This window comes from Pipistrellus hanaki (assembly GCF_964339955.1).
Source record: "Pipistrellus hanaki genome assembly, chromosome: 3".
NCBI classification, from domain to species: domain Eukaryota; kingdom Metazoa; phylum Chordata; class Mammalia; order Chiroptera; family Vespertilionidae; genus Pipistrellus; species Pipistrellus hanaki.
The window spans coordinates 110,003,091-110,020,143 of NC_140505.1; the positions used below are offsets into that span (position 1 = coordinate 110,003,091).

Sequence of the window (17,053 nt, forward strand, 5' to 3'; positions counted from 1 at the left end):
GTGGAGTTTCCTCAAAAAACTGAAAATGGAACTCCCATTTGACCCAGTAATCCCACTTCTAGGAATATATCCCAAGAAACTAGAAACACCAATCAGAAAGGATATATGCACCCCTATGTTCATAGCAGCACAATCTACAATAGCCAGAATTTGGAAACAGCCTAGGTGCCCGTCAGCAGATTGGATCCAAAAACCATGGTACATCTACACAATGGAATACTATGCTGCCATAAAAAAGAAGGAATTCTCATCATTTGCAGCAACCTAGATGGAACTGGAGAACATCATGCTGAGTGAAATAAGCCAATCAATGAAAGAGAAACACCACATGGCCCCACTCATTTGTGGATAATAAAGATCATTATAAACTGATGAACCAAAAGATAGATATAGAGACAGTAAAGCAACAAGCAGATTGTCAAATTACAGCGGGGATGGGAGGAGGATCTGAGGGAGATAATAGATCAACCAAAGGACTTGTATACATGCATATAAGTACAACCAATGGACATAAAACTCTGGGGAGGGAGGAGATTTGTGGGAGGGAGGGAGGGGGGCAAAAAAAAAATCAATAAAATATGTAAAAATAAATAAATAAATAAATAAATAAATAAATAAATAAATAAATGATTTAAAAAAATAAAACCTAAAAATAAATAAAGAAAGAAAGAAAGAAAACCAAGAGTACATGTTTTTGTTAAATTTGCACAGTTAAGACATTTTAATGTTTCATAAGCACTATCATGTCTTCTTGTTATAATACTTTTATTCTAAAAATATAATTTTTTTAAAAGTATAATGCTTCCCTTCAACTCCTGAAGTTCTGTCTTCCCACACAGTAAAGCACAGTATAATTTGCTTCAGAACCCACACATTGCAAGGGCTGACTGGACCTTGTGGCTCTGTTTGGATCTTAATTTTGAAACACTCCTATAGCAGGTGGACTCCTAATTTCCACTTATCAATTGTAGCCCTTGGCTCAGAGTATGGCTTCCAACCCATTTTTTTTTAAATCTTATAATACAGTATTTATGTGTCTTCCTTTTGCCAAACCCTGAGCCAACCACTCTCCCCAGGCTGCCTACAGAGGTATAGAAAAAGGAACACACAGGACAGAGAAGATGCGGGAAAAAGAACTATGGGAAGTGGAGACAGCTCCTCCACATGGAAAAGCAGATGAGAAAGGCCACCATTAGGCAAAAGAGCCCCATGGCCTCCTCAGAATGGCGTAGGAGAAGAGCTGTTGCTTCAGAGAAGGGTTTCTGGCATAACCAATGATGAGGCTCCCAAACACAGTCCCAATTACAGCCCCACAGCCTGCCACCCCTATGTGGCAGCCCCAGCCCCAATGAACTTGGCTGCTGCGTCAATGTCCTTTGAAATGGCACTGGTTTGGAAGCTGCGGCTAGAAATAAGTGAGGTCAGGGGATGTGGGGCTGCCAAGCTGCTGAGGCTCTCATCTGTCAGTGTCTCTGGTCATTTCAGCACCACTGCAGACATTGACCGGCTCAGCTGAGAGGTGCTCCTGACCAAGGAGGGGGTGGAGACAAACTGAGTTCGATTCTAGTCAGGGCACATGCCGATGTTGCAGGTTCAATCACCAGTGTGGGGCATGCAGGAGGCAGCCAATCCATTATTCTCTCTCACCATTGATGTTTCTCTCTCTCTCTCCTTCTCCTTTCCTCTCTAAAACCAATAAAAATATTTTTTTAAAAAATGCCCAATTAGAGCAGCATATAAAGAAAACAATTAAAAAGCACAAGGATAGCTTAAGGAAGCTCTGGGACAACATGACACGTAACAACATCTGCATCATAGGAATTCCAGAAGGAGAAGAATATGAACAAGGAACAAAAAACCTGTTTGAAGAAATAATGATAGAAAACATCCCCAACCTGGTAAAGGAAAACTCACACAAGTTCAGGAGGCACAAAGTCCATATAAGATGAACTCAAAGAGATCCACACCTAGACACATTATAATTAAAATGGCAAACATGAACAACAAAGGATCTTAAAGGCAGTGAGTGAGAGACAGAAAATTACTTACAAAAGAGTTCCACCCATCCTGTGTGGTTCAGTGTTTGATTGTCAACCTATGAACCAGGAGGTTACAGTTCAATTCCTGGTCTGGGCACATGGTTGGGCTACAGGCTCAATCTCCAGTGTGGGGCACGCAGGAGGCAGCCAATCAATGATTCTCTCTCATCACTGATGTTTCTATATTTCTCTCCCTCGCCCTTCTTCTCTGAAATCAATAAAATTTATTGTGTATATTTTAAAAGAGTTCCATTAGAATGTCAGTTGAACTCTCAATAGAAACACATCAAGCCAGAAGGGAATGGCATGGGGTATTCAAAGTAATGAAAAGCAAGGGTCGGAATCCAAGACTACTGTATCCAGCAAGGTTATCATTTAAAACTGAAGATGTATAAAAAGCTTTCCAGACCAAAAAAATGTTAAAGGAGCTCATTACCACCAAACCAGCAATGGGAGAAATGTTAAAGGGACTGCTTTAAAAATAAGAAAAGTAAAAATAAGAAAAGGAGAGAGAACAGATCATAGGCATAAAGAAAATACAAGTGGCAATAAATTAAATACCTATAAGTAATAACCTTAAATGTAAATGAATTAAATGCTCCAATAAAAAAAACATAGGGTGACTATCTGGATAAGAAAACATGACCCATATATATGCTGACTAAAAGAGACCCACCTCAGAACAAAAGATACACACAGACTGAAAGTAAAAAAATGAAAATAAAAAAGTCCACACAAATGGAAAGAAAATAAAAGCTGGGTGGCAATACTCATATCTGACAATATAGACTTCAAAACCAAGGCCATAACAAGAAACAAAGAAGCCTACTACATAATACTAAAGGGAATAACACAGCATGAAAATATAACCCTGGTAAACATATATTTACCCAATTCAGGCGCACCCAAATACATAAAACAAAACAAAACAAAACAAAACAAAACAAAACAAACAAAAAAAAACAACTCTTGGAGGACTTTAAGGAAGAGATTGACAGTAATACTGTGATAGTAGGTGACTTTAACACCCCTGGATAGCTCTTCCATCCATACAAAATCAACAAGAAAACAGAGGCCTTAAATGACACACTAGATCAGATGGTATAACATATTTATAGAATATTTCACTCCAAAGCAACAGAATAAAGGTTCTTCTCAAGCACACATGGAACATTCCCAAAGATAGATCACATTTTAGGACACAAAACAAGTCTATACAAACTCAAGAAGACTGATATTACACCAAGCATCTTCTCAGATCACAAGGGCATGAAGTTAGAAATCACTATAATAAAAAAACACACCTCAAAAACACTCAAATAAATGGAGGCTAAATAGCATGTCATTAAACAATGAGTGGATTACCAATGAAATCAAGCAAGAAATTAAAAACTTCCTGGAAACAAATGAAAATAAGCACACAAGAACCCCAAATATATAGGACACAATGAAAGCAATCCTGAGAGGGAAGCTCATAGCTTTACAGGGATACCTTAAGAAACAAGAAAAGAGACTAATAAACTATCCCTACAACAAAATGAATTTAAAAGAGAGCAGCAAGAAAAGCCCAGAGGAAGTAGAAAGAAGGAATTAATAAAGATCAGAATGGAAATAAATGAAGTCCAGGCCTAAAAACAGTACAAAAGATCAATGAATCCCAGATCTGGTTCTTTGAAATGTTAAACAAGATTGATGAATCCTTAGCCAGACTCATCAAGAAACAAAGAGGATGACCTAAATAAATAAAATCAGAAATGAAAGAGGCAATAAAACAACAGATACCACAGAAATACAAAGGATTGTAAGTGCATACCATGAACAACTATATACCAACAAACTGGATAACTTGGGTGAAATGGACAAATTCCTAGAAACATACACTCTTCCCAAACTCAGTCAGAAAGAATCAGAAAACCTGAATAGGCCAATAACAGCTGATGAAATTGAAGCAGTAATTTAAAAACCTCTAGCAAACAAAAGTCTTGGTCCAGATGGATTTACAGGAGAATTTTATCAAACATTCAAATTATACCATCCTCCTCAAATTACACCAAAAAATCCAAGAAGTGGGAACACTTTCAAGCTCTTTTTTATGAAGCCATCATTATCCTAATTCTGAAATGAGATAAAGACACTACAAAGAAAGAAAAATACAGGCCAATATCCCTAATGAACACAGATGCTAAAATCTTCAACAAAATGTTAGCAAATTGGATCAAGCAATATATTTTAAAAATCATACACTATGATCAAGGGGGTTTTATTCCAGGGATGAAAGGTTGGTACAGTATTTGCAAATTGATAAATGTGATACATCACATAAACAAAATGAAAAATAAAAAAATCACATGATCATATCAATTGATGCAGACAAAGCATTCGACAAAATCCAGCACACCTTTTTTGATAAAAACTCTCAGCAAGGTGGAAATAGAGGGAACATACCTCAACATAATAAAGGCCACATATTATAAACCTATAACCAACATAATGCTCAATGGACAAAAACTAAAAGTATTCCCCTTAAGAACAGAAATTACGCCGAAACCGGTTTGGCTCAGTGGATAGAGCTTCAGCCTGCGGACTGAAAGGTCCCGGGTTCGATTCCAGTCAGGGCATGTACCTTGGTTGCGGGCACATCCCAAGTAGGGGGTGTGCAAGAGGCAGCTGATCGATGATTCTCTCTCATCGATGTTTCAAACTCTCGATCCCTCTCTCTTCCTCTCTGTAAGAAATCAATAAAATATATATATATATAAATATATAAAAAAGAACAGAAATAAGACAAGGATGTCTGCTTTCATTACTCTTATTCAACATGGTATTGAAAGCCCTAACCAATAAGAAAGGATATATGCACCCCTATGTTCATAGCAGCACAATTTATAATAGCCAAGATTTGAAAACAGGCTAGGTGCCTATCAGCAGATGACTTGGTCAGAAAACTATGGTACATTTACACAATGGAATACTATGCTGCCATAAAAAAGAAGGAATTCTCACCATTTACAGCAACCGGGATGGAATTGGAGAACATCATGCTAAGTGAAATAAGCCAGTCAATGAAAGAAAAATACCACATGATCTCACTCATTTATGGATAATAAAGAAAATTATAAACTGTTGAACAAAAAGATAGATACAGAGACAGTAAAGTATCAAACAGAATGGGAAGATTAGGGAGAGGTGGGGGAGATAAGAGATCAACCGAAAAACTTGTGTGTATGCATATAAGCATAACCAATGGACACAAAACTCTGGGCATGTATGGGAGTGGGGAGAGGGGGGCAATGGTAAGATATGTACACATATAATACCTTAATAAAAAATGAAAAGAAAAAAAAGGAAATCCTAGCCATTACGATCAGACTAAAAGAAGAGATAAAAGGCATCCAAATTGGAAAGGAATAAGTAAAACTGTCATTATTTTCAGATGACATAACATTGTGCATAGAAAACCCTACAAACTCCACCAGAAAACAACTAGACTTAATAAATGAATTTGGCAATGTAGCAGGATACAAAATCAACATCCAGAAACCAGTGACATTTTTATATACCAATAATGAACACTCAGAAAGAGAAACTAAAAAAAGGAAAAAAAAAATCCCATTTATCATTGCAACAAAAAAATAAGATACCTAGGAATAACTTAACCAAGGAGGTAAAAGACCTATACTTAGAAAACTATATGACATTGAAAAAAGAAATAGAAAATACAAACAAACAGAAGATAATACCACGTTCATGGATTGGAAGAATTAACTTCATTAAAATGTCTATACTAGCCAAAGCAATCAATATGCCCTAGTCAGTTTGGCTCAATGGCTAGAGTGTCAGCCTGCAGATTGAAAGGTCCCAGGTTCGATTCCAGTCAAGGGCACGTACCTGGGTTTCAGGCTCAATCCCCAGTGAGAGGCCTGCAGGAGGTAGCTGATCAAAAATTCTCTCTCATCATTGAAATTTATCTTTCTCTCTCCCTCTCCCTCTCTGAAATCAATAAAAATATATATTATTTAAAAAGCAATCTATAGATTCGATGCAATTCCTATTAAAATATCAATGGCATACTTCACAGAACTAGGTCAAATATTCCAAAAATTTATATGGAACCATAAAAAACAACAACCCTGAATAGCTGCAGCAATTCTGAGAAAGGAAAACAAAGTTGAAGGGATTGACTATCAGATATTAAACTACACTTCAAAGCCACTGTAATCAAACAGCCTGGTACTGGCACAAGAACAGGCATAGACCAATGGAACAGCAAAGAGACCCCAGAAATCAATCTACAACTTTACAATTAATTAATATTTGACAAAGGAGACAAGAATTTACAATGGACAGTCTCTTCAAATGTGATAGATTCTCCCGTAATTGAAATTGTGAAGGTTTTTGTGAAGGTTTGTGCATGTGATAAGATAGAGAAGAGAAGGAAAAAGAGACAGAGAAATGAAAGACTCTCAGCAAGAAAGTGAGACCTCAGTCTCCAAGCCTGGCAGAACAAGATTGCTAGTTGAATAAGGTGTCTGGTTAGGTGCTCAGGAATGTTCGGACTGCAGGTGGAGTTTACGTCATTCTCTGTCCATCAATTGGGGGAAGAGAGAATCTATCAAAATGGTGCTGGAAAAACTGGGCAGACACATGCAAAAAGATGAAACTAGACCACCAACTTACACCATACACAAGAATAAACTCAAAATGAATAATAAAAGACTTAAATCTAAGATATAAAACCATAAAAATCCTAGAAGAAACAATAGGCAGCAAAATCTCAGACATCACATGTAGCAGAATTTCCTCCCAGGACAAGAGAAACAAAGAAAATTTTAAACAAATGGAACTTCATCAAAATAAAAAGCTTCTGAAGAGCAAAAGAAACTACCATAAAAATGAAAAGGGGCCTGACCAGCATGACTCAGTGGTTAAGCATCAACCTATGACCAAGGAAGTCACAATTCAATTCCCAGTCAGGGCTCCATCCCCAGTGGGGGGTGTGCAGGAGGTAGCCAATCAATTATTCTCTCTTATCATTGATGTTTTCATATCTTTCTTCCTTACTCTCTAAAATCAAGAGGGTTTTTTTTAAATAAAAAGGGAACCCACTGTATCAGAAAACATATTTGCCAGTGATACATCTGATAAGGTGTTAATCTCCAAAATATACAGTACTCATATAACTCAAAAAAGGAAAATAAACAACCCAATTAAAAATGGGCAGAGGACCTGAATAGACACTTCTCCAAAGAGGACATACAAATGGTCAAGAGACATGAAAACATGCTCAAAGTCACTAATCATTAGAGAAATGCAAATTAAAACCACTGAGATATCACATTACACATGTCAAATGGCTATCATTTAAAAAATCAACAAACAAGTGTGGGTAAGAATATACAAAAGAGAAGAATAGCTCACTGCTGGTAGGAATGCAGACTGGTGCAGCTACTATGGAAAAACAGTAGGGGTGTCCTTAAAAAAAAAAAAAAAAAAAAAGAACTGCCATTTGACCCAGTGATAGCACTTCTGGGAATATATCTTAAAAACCCTAAAACACCAAACAGAAAGAATATATGCATATATATTCATACCATGTTCATACCAGCGCTACTTACATTAGCTAACATTTGGAAACAGCCCAAGTGCCCATCAGTAGGTGAATGGATAAAAATGCCGTGGAACATTTATACCATGGAATATTTTACAGTTGTAAAAAAGAAAGAACTCTTATCATTTGTAACATCATGGATGGACTTGGAGAGCATTATGCTGAGTGAAATAAGCCAGTTAGAGAAAGATAAATATCACATAATCTTACTTATTTGTGGAATATAATGAACAACATAAACTGATAAACAAAAATAGATCCAGAGACAGAGAAGCATCAAACAGACCGTCAAACCTCAGAGAGAAGGCAGGGGAGGGTGGGGGGTGAAGTAAGAGATCAACCAAAGAAGTTGTATGCATGCATATAAGCATAACCAATGGACACAGACACTAGGGGGATGAGGGCATGTGCTGGGGGGTGGGAGTGGCTGGAGAGAGGTCAATGGGAGAAAAAGGACAAATATGAAATACTTCTAAACAATAAAGAATTTAAGTAAAAACAAAACAATAAATAAAATAAGACTGAAGGCATGGAACAGACCTCCATGTGTTGATATGGGGACAAGAAGAGATAAACCAAAGAACTTATATACGTACTAGAGGCCCAATGCATGAATCCTGCATGTGTGGGGTCAGAGTGGGAAAATGCTTTACGAAGGTACATTTCAATATAGAAGAAAATTTTATTGCATAACATTATCTTTTAATTTTTTCCCCCCTGGAACTTCTTTCCCTGACTCTCAGCTAAAAAATATTCTGCTTGCGGTTGCCAGGCTGGGAGCGGCCAGGCCCGGAGCAGCCGGGTCTGGTGCAGCCAGGCCCGGAGCAGAAGCTTCCAGGCTGGGAGCGGCCAGGCCCAGAGCAGCGGCTGCCAGGCTGGGAGCAGCCAGGCCCGGAGCAGCCAGGTCGGGTGCGGCCAGGCCCGGAGCAGCGGCTGCCAGGCTGGGAGCAGCCAGGCCCGGAGCAGCCGGGTCGGGTGCGGCCAGGCCTGGAGCAGCGGCTGCCAGGCTGGGAGCGGCCAGGCCCAGAGCAGCAGCTGCCAGGCTGGGAGCGGCCAGGCCTGGAGCAGCCGGGTCTGGTGCGGCCAGGCCCGGAGCAGCGGCTGCCAGGCTGGGAGCAGCCAGGCCCGGAGCAGCCAGGTCTGGTGCGGCCAGGCCCAAAGCAGCGGTTGCCAGGCTGGGAGCGGCCAGGCCCGGAGCAGCGGCTGCCAGGCTGGGAGCGGCCAGGCCTGGAGCAGCCGGGTCTGGTGCGGCCAGGCCCGGAGCAGAAGCTGCCAGGCTGGGAGCGGCCAGGTCCAGAGCAGCGGCTGCCAGGCTGGGAGCGGCCAGGCCCGGAGCAGCCGGGTCGGGTGTGGCCAGGCCCGGAGCAGCGGCTGCCAGGCTGGGAGCGGCCAGGCCTGGAGCAGCCGGGTCTTGTGCGGCCAGGCCCGGAGCAGCGGCTGCCAGGCTGGGAGCCGCCAGGCCCGGAGCTGCCGGGCCTGGAACAGCCGGGCCCAGAGCAGCCGGGTCGGGTGCGGCCAGGCCCGGAGCAGCAGCAGCCAGGCTGGGAGCGGCCAGGCCCGGAGCAGCAGCAGCCAAGTCCAGAGCAACTAGGTGGGGAGCGGCGGTGACCAGACCCGGAGCAGCTGGTTGTGGAACGGACCAGAGCAACAAGGCCAGGCCCGGAGCAGCCAGGCCCAAAACAGCTCGCTCCTCGCCTGCCCCTGCTCCACGGCTGCCTCTCAGACATGGCTGGAAACTTTTGTGGGAACTTGAGGGTCTGCTGAATCAAGTGATGAAGGCTTAGATCTGGATGTGTTGAGTTAGTATAGGGCTGGGGTGTTGATCTGTGAGTGCCTTGGGTGGGGCCTGGATGAGGCTGGTTGACCTATTTGGAAATGTCTTCTGTGTGAAATGTATCATTGGGCATGTGGTGGTATTATTGATATGAGAAAATGCTAAGTAACTGATTTACTATCTGAAAAGGGATTTACTATAGGGGAAAGGGAGGGAGGAATAGACTGAACATAAACTGCACCTATGGATGAGGACAATGGGGGATGGGGAGGGGGCGGAGGGTGGGGTGGGAACCTGGTGGAGGGGGGAAGAAATGAGGAACCTTTGTAACAATATGAACAATAAAGATTGATTAAATAAATAAATAAATAAAAGAAAAGAAAAGAAATAAGAGGAAATAAAAATATATATATATTCTGCTTTCCAAGAAAACCAGTGCTATCTTGAGGATGCCCCCAGGTGCTCAAGAAGAAAATTCAGGAAAATAAAAACAAGCAGAACCAGGAGTCAGTCACCTTGGCCTAGTTTAAGATGGCATATTGGCTAACGTCATTGCTTCATTGTCTTATTTTAATCAGAAGCCCCTTTAGTAGGAATTTTGTTTGTATAATGGTCTGCTTAGGGCAAGAGCTATTAAGATGGAAATTCAAGTGTTTCTCTTTTCTGGAAGCCAGGCAGCCTAAAAATAACCGATTGCCTGGTCTTTTTCCCTCCAGCTGAGCCCAGGCCATGGAGAAATCCATGATGGAAACTGAGTTTCTTTTCTGGAACAGAATCGGTGGTGGGGTGAGGAACAGCCATTATTCATTCATCCAAGAATAGTGTACTGCATGCTCAGTCTGTGCCAGAAATGAGGCTCCTCACTGTGAGACTAAACAGTCAGCTAACCTGCCCTCGTGGAACTTGCTGCTGAGTGAGAGGCAAACACTAACCCAGTCATCGTGCCCATAAATATAAAACGGCAGTCCTTCCTGGAAGGGGTATGGAGAACACAGAGTGTGAATGCCTGTGATAAGAGATTTACCTCCGTGGGGAAGATAGGCAGCTGCTGCTGGAAGTTAGGTTTGAGGGATGAGCTGGAAAGAAGGTTTCTGGCAGAGGGAAGAACACGGACAGAAGGGCTGAAGTTTAGAGAGTGAGAAGGGGGGAACATGTGCAGGATGACTTCAGCACCTATTACTTGACAATGCCACTCTTAGGTATTTACCCAAGAGAAATGAAAATGTATATTCCCAAAAGAATTAACATGAATATTCACAGCAGCCTTAAAATAGCCTAACCCTGGGAAGAATCCAAATGTCCATCAACAAGAGGATGCACAAATAAATTGTGGTATTTTCATACTCAACTGAAAGGAATGAAAACACATCAACATGGAATGCTCTCAAAAAAGATTATTATGTTGAATAAAAATAGCCAGACACCAGAAAATCTACGTTGTATGATTATATTTGTACTACAGGCCAGGTGCACAAAATTTGTGCACTAGTGTGGCTCCTAGGCCTGGCCAGTGATCAAAGCACAAATATCTGGCATGGAAGAGCAAGTCCCAGCTGGGCCCTGTGCAGCACCTGGGTCCCCGGGCCCCTGCACACCCTTCTCCACCTAAGTCACAGCACCCAAGTCCCCACACGGAGATGTGGTGAACACAGCTGGACACCGTGGGCCAGGACACAGCATGGGCCTCTGGGCCGCCCAGTGGCACCGCATGGAATCTGGGTGGGCAGCACACTCTCTCCCAACCGGCCTCACAGATCAGCTCCTGCACGAACCCACAGGGAGCCCAACCAGCCCCTGTGGCCCAGCTCCCCCGAAGAGGCCATGCTGGTGTGGAATGGGCTTCTTGCAGGCACTTGGCACCTGAGCGCAGGGGGCTTCCCCAGCATGTAAGCCCTGGCATCCCAGGAGGGTATGAGAGCAAGCTCAGCTGACACTCCGCATTCTCACCACACCTCTGTCCCCGTCACCCCGTCACCCCGCCCCCAGGTAGCCGGCAAGAGGTCACAGCACATCGCTGACATCCGCTATGTTCTGTGCTGCCCCCTGGTGGTCAGCACACCTCATAGTGAACAGTCGAACTCTCAGTTGAACCCCCAACTAAGGGGACAATTTGCATATTAGGCTTTTATTATATTTGTATGAAATCCAAAACAAAGTAAAAGTTACGGTGATAAAAATCAGAAAGTGGGCACATGCTCTCCCTCCCAGGTGCAAGCCTACGCCTTTTACTTCCCCCTCATCTTCTCCACAGGTGTGCATCTCTAAATGCTAAGGGATCCCACAAGATTTTCAAACAGGGGAGCAATGGGCAGCAGCAGCTCGTCCTGAGCTAACCCCTTCAACCTGTCCCCAAGGCTGTCCCCTTTTCTCTGACTCTCCAGTGAGCCCAAGCAGCAGGATCTAGGCTCATTTATTTGATACATTTTAAGAGAGCCAAAACAGACCCACCTAGGTTTCTCCTGTTGTTTCTTCTATTCTAAGTCTTTCCTTGTTTCACTGCCAGCAGCTTTAATAAACATGCTTTTAAAAAAAAATCAGAATGTAGTTGGTATGGGAATCAGCCCGCCAGGGGGGAAAAATGACTGGTAAAAGGGAACAGAAAAATTTCTGAGGAGATAGAAATTTTATCTTGTTTAGGGTTGTGTTTTCATAGGCATATCCAATTAGCAAAACTCTTCCAACTGTCCTGATAGTATCTGCATTATATTATTTGTATTATATCAAAGTTTTGTTCAAAACTACACTATACACAGTGAAGTGTTTGAAGCATGGTAATGACATCAGATTTGCATTGTGAAAAGAGTCACCTGACAGTGGTGAAGGGAAGGGATAAGGGACTGGTATGGAAGTAGTACATGGGCTCCTCCGCTTTATGTAACTGACCTAGAAGCCAAATTACCCCTGAGCATCAATGCATATCAGCCCCTCAGCTGCATTTAGTATAGGAAAATTTAGACATCTCCTTGGCCAGCCTCCCCTAGGAATTATCAAAAACAATTGTCAATGCACTGCAAAGGAAATTTAGCTGGAGAGAAAAGGCTGGAAAACTGTTGTAAAAGAAGTAAGGAGCACTTATTTCGTGCTGGCGGCATAGGTAAACACCTGAACTTGCTGCCTCACACAACCACTTCAAAACTACAACTAAAAGACAAAACGGACATCATCCAGAACCACAGGAAGGCTGACTAAGTGGGAATTCTACAACTAGAAGGGAAGAGAAAAGCACTGAAACTCAGAGGAGATGCAGAAGTGCAGAGGTACTGAGGCATGCTAACCGAGAGGGCTGGCAACTGAGTATGCAACTGGCTTTCTCAATCCACAGGGAAACACAAGTTCCTGACTGCTCTGAACTCCAGTTCCGGGTGAGACTCTGGGGACCCAGTTTGATACAGAGAGAAATTGGACTGTCTGGCAGTGGGCGGAATGCAAGACGGGTTTCTCTCATAGGTTCTTGTAGTGCTTACCTAGGGACACTGAGACCCAGGGTCCTCTTAGGACAGAGCTGATGGGAAGCCATTGCTGTGTGCTCCATCCTGAGACTCTGCCCCGAGACTCTGCCCCATCCAAGCTGTGCACAGAGGCTTTTGTATATGAATGGCCTGGTCCTTTGAAATCTAAACTAACCTAACATCTGCAGCTGAGTCAGAGAGACCCAGAACATCCAAAAGAAGGCCCAAGGCCCCACAGCAGCTTGCACTGCTTCACAGCTGAGACTCATCTGGGCACCTCCAAAACCCAAACAAAGAGGAATCTGAAGATCTCTCTATAGTTCCTCCTGGGTAGCCTCAGGCAGAGTCTAAATTAGCACCTCCTTGGAGATCCAAGAGCCAGTGTACCCAGGGGTCAGAGTAAGACCATCCAGATTACGACTCCTCAGATTCATAAGGGACACACTCAGGGGTCAACTCAGTGAGCACCAAAGCCCCACTGAAACAAGTCTTGCCTCATAAGGGTGTCTCCAGCACAGAAGTTCTCCCAGCATAGACACAGATGATCCTCACAGACAATTGGTCTAGAGGCCAATTCCTTCCAGTGATACCAATACAGTCCACAAAGGGGTGCACCAAGAGTGTCCACCTCAGGTAATTAGAGAGGCTGAGCCACTGAGCCCTATACAACACCTAGCACACAAAGCCACTTTATCAACTCAGGGAAGCAGCCAAAATGCGGAGACAAAGAAACAGGTCACAAATGAAAGAAATGGAGGAAAGCAAACTACTGGATATAAAGTTCAAAACCATGGTTATAAGGTTTTTCAAGAATTTTCTAGAAAAGGCTGTTAAATTTAGTGAGACCCTCAAGAATAAAAATAAAAATAAAAAAAGGCCAATCAGGAATTAAGCATACATTGATTGAAATAAAGAATAATATACAGAGATCCAACAACAAACTAGAGGATCCCAAAAATCAAGTAAAATATTTGAAATACAAAGAAGCAAAAAGACACCCAACTAGAAAAGAAAAAAGAAAAAAGAATCCAAAAATATGAAGATAGTGTAAGGAGCCTCTGGGATAACTTCAAGCATACCAACATCAAGGATGTTTTCTTTCTCCCCCTCCCTCTCTCCTTTCCACTCTCTTAAAAATCAATGGACAAAGTGTGAAGGATTAACAACAAGGAAAAAAGTTTTAAAAAATAAAAGAATCACAGAATCAAAGTGTTTTAGAGCTGGAAAGGATTCTTAGAGGGCATTTCAGCCTACACATTTCACAAATAAGAAGCAAACGTGAAACTGATGAACGAGGAGGATCCAAGATGGCTGCTCGGGTATACACCTAGCCGCAGCAGCTCACAACAATTTCAAGGGAATACAACTAAAATGTAGAGTGGACATTGCCCAGAGCTACAGGTAGTCGACTGACTGAAAACTCTACAATAGGAAGGAGGGAGAAAACCAGAAGGAAAATCAGAGGAGCTGAAAAAAAGCCTAAGGTACGGAGACATGCTGCGCGCTCGCACGCACGCGCGCGCGGAGAGATCGCAGCCAGAGAGGAGGAGAGGGCTGGGTGCTGCCTGGCGTTCCCTAGCAGGAAGGAAATAGAACCCCCAGCCTGGGCTGAACCCCCGAACCGGCAGCGCTGAGCCCCAAGTTATGTGCCAGACCCTGGGGACCCAGGCTCCGGCAGGGGGAGACAATCCCGGGGGATGGTGAAATGCGGGGCCCCCGGAGTCGCGTGCACATGGCGCGCAGAGGACTGAATGTTGACTCTGGTGCTGGATTACCCTAGCCAGAAGAAACAAAGCCTCCGGCGGCAGCTCTGAGCCTCAGCCCAGACCGCCCCGAACTCCAGGTCTGGGCCAGTCCCTGGGGACCCAGGCTCGGGCAGGGGGAGACGGAGCTGTGAGGTGGAGTCCTGGGAGCGCGGCGAAAGGCCGAGCCCCCGGAGTCGCGCACACTGTGCGCAGAGGACAGTCTGTTGACTCTGAACCTGGACTCCCCTAGTGGGAGGGAGAAAGAAAGCTCCAGACTGGAGGAACGCCACAAGGAGCAGGAGCCCCTGCCGGACACCGGCCAGCCGGGCGCCAGCAAGGAGCCGGGCGACGGGGCCCCCAGTGGGGGGGGTGCCCCTGAGCCTTCTACTGCTGAGCGCTGGCAACGGAGCCAAGGATGGGGGCTGCTTCCTGGGCGGCGCCGACCCCGGCAACAGGCTGGAGCAGCGCGGGAGCCCGCTGAGAACAAAGGGGTGCCACAGGCCAACCTGCTGAGCTCCCAGGACAAGGAGGAAGAAACCAAAGAAGTTCTCAATGTGAAGAAATCAAGTGAGAGCAAATGATAGTAAAATTACTTAAGAAAGAATACAAAGAAGATCTTGAAAAATCAAAGACTAAGTCAGAACTCAACGCACCAGCCAACATTGCAACATAAATGCGTTTTGTTTTTTTTTTAAAAAAGAAAAAAAAAAGAGGAAAAAGGGACAGAATGTTGGAACAGCGGCGACCAGGCCTAGAGTGGCCAGGCACAAGGCAGTGGCAGCTGGGCCCGGAGCAGCAGTGGCCAGGCCCCAGAGCAGCAGCAGCCAGAACAAGAGCATCAACGGCCAGCACTGGAGCAGCCAGACCTGGGGCAGTGGCAGCCAGGCCTGAGGCAGAGGCGGCCAAGCCCAGGGTGGCCAGTCCAGGAACACCCAGACACGAAGTGGCTGGGCCAGGAGAAGCCCGGCCCAGAGCAGCCGGGTTGGGAGCAGCCAGGCCCAGAACAGCAGTAGCCAAGCACGGAGCATCCAGGCTGGGAGCGGCCAGGCTTGGAGCAGCTGGGTCAGGTGCGGCCAGGCCCAGAGCAGCGGCAGCCAGGCTGGGAGTGGCCAGGCCCGGAGCAGCTGGGTCTGGTGTGGCCAGACCTGGAGCAGTGGCTGCCAGGCTGGGAGCAGCCAGGTCCGGAGCAGCCGGGTCTGGTGTGGCCAGGCCCGGAGCAGCGGCTGCCAGGCTGGGAGCGGCCAGGCCCAGAGCAACAGCTGCCAGGCTGGGAGTGGCCAGGCCCGGAGCAGCCGGGTCTGGTGTGGCCAGGCCCGGAGCAGCGGCTGCCAGGTTGGGAGCGGCCAGGCCCAGAGCAACAGCTGCCAGGCTGGGAGTGGCCAGGCCCGGAGCAGCCGGGTCTGGTGCGGCCAGGCCCGGAGCAGCGACTGCCAGGCTGGGAGCGGCCAGGCCCGGAGCAGCCAGGTCTGGTGAGGCCAGGCCCGGAGCAGCGGCTGCCAGGCTGGGAGTGGCCAGGCCCGGAGCAGCCGGGTCTGGTGCGGCCAGGCCAGGAGCAGCGGCTGCCAGGCTGGGAGCGGCCAGGCCCGGAGCAGCAGCTGCCAAGCTGGGAGCGGCCAGGCCCGGAGCAGCCGGGTCTGGTGCGGCCAGGCCAGGAGCAGTGGCTGCCAGGCTGGGAGCGGCCAGGCCCGGAGCAGCGGCTGCCAGGCTGGGAGCGGCCAGGCCCGGAGCAGCCAGGTCTGGTGAGGCCAGGCCCGGAGCAGCGGCTGCCAGGCTGGGAGCGGCCAGGCCCGGAGCAGCCGGGTCTGGTGCGGCCAGGCCCGGAGCAGCGGCTGCCAGGCTGGGAGCGGCCAGGCCCGGAGCAGCCGGGTCTGGTGCGGCCAGGCCCGGAGCAGCGGCTGCCAGGCTGGGAGCGGCCAGGCCCGGAGCAGCCGGGTCTGGTGCGGCCAGGCCCGGAGCAGCGGCTGCCAGGCTGGGAGCGGCCAGGCCCGGAGCAGCCGGGTCTGGTGCGGCCAGGCCCGGAGCAGTGGCTGCCAGGCTGGGAGTGGCCAGGCCTGGAGAAGCGGCTGCCAGGCTGGGAGCGGCCAGGCCCGGAGCAGCCGGGTCTTGTGCGACCAGGCCCGGAGCAGCGGCTGCCAGGCTGGGAGTGGCCAGGCCTGGAGAAGCGGCTGCCAGGCTGGGAGCGGCCAGGCCCGGAGCAGCCGGGTCTGGTGCGGCCAGGCCCGGAGCAGCGGCTGCCAGGCTGGGAGCGGCCAGGCCCGGAGCAGCCGGGTTTGGTGCGGCCAGGCCCGGAGCAGCGGCTGCCAGGCTGGGAGTGGCCAGGCCCGGAGCAGCAGCTGCCAGGCTGGGAGCGGCCAGGCCCAGAGCAGCCGGGTCTGGTGCGGCCAGGCCCGGAGCAGCGACTGCCAGGCTGGGAGCGGCCAGGCCCGGAGCAGCAGCTG

The 17,053-nt window shown here is 46.7% G+C and overlaps 1 protein-coding gene and 1 pseudogene across 4 annotated transcripts in view; both read right to left on the reverse strand.

The window, feature by feature from the left end:
• MRPL42 (mitochondrial ribosomal protein L42) overlaps positions 1 to 17,053 on the reverse strand; it is a 102,376-nt gene that overhangs the window by 40,498 nt on the left and 44,825 nt on the right. The gene's annotated exons all lie outside the window — the stretch shown is intronic.
• On the reverse strand, positions 1,137 to 12,953 carry LOC311618631 (ATP synthase F(0) complex subunit C2, mitochondrial-like; annotated as a pseudogene). The gene is made up of 3 exons: positions 12,886 to 12,953; positions 10,446 to 10,512; positions 1,137 to 1,563 (listed from the first exon to the last, which is right to left on the reverse strand). The product of its transcript is annotated as an ATP synthase F(0) complex subunit C2, mitochondrial-like (transcript).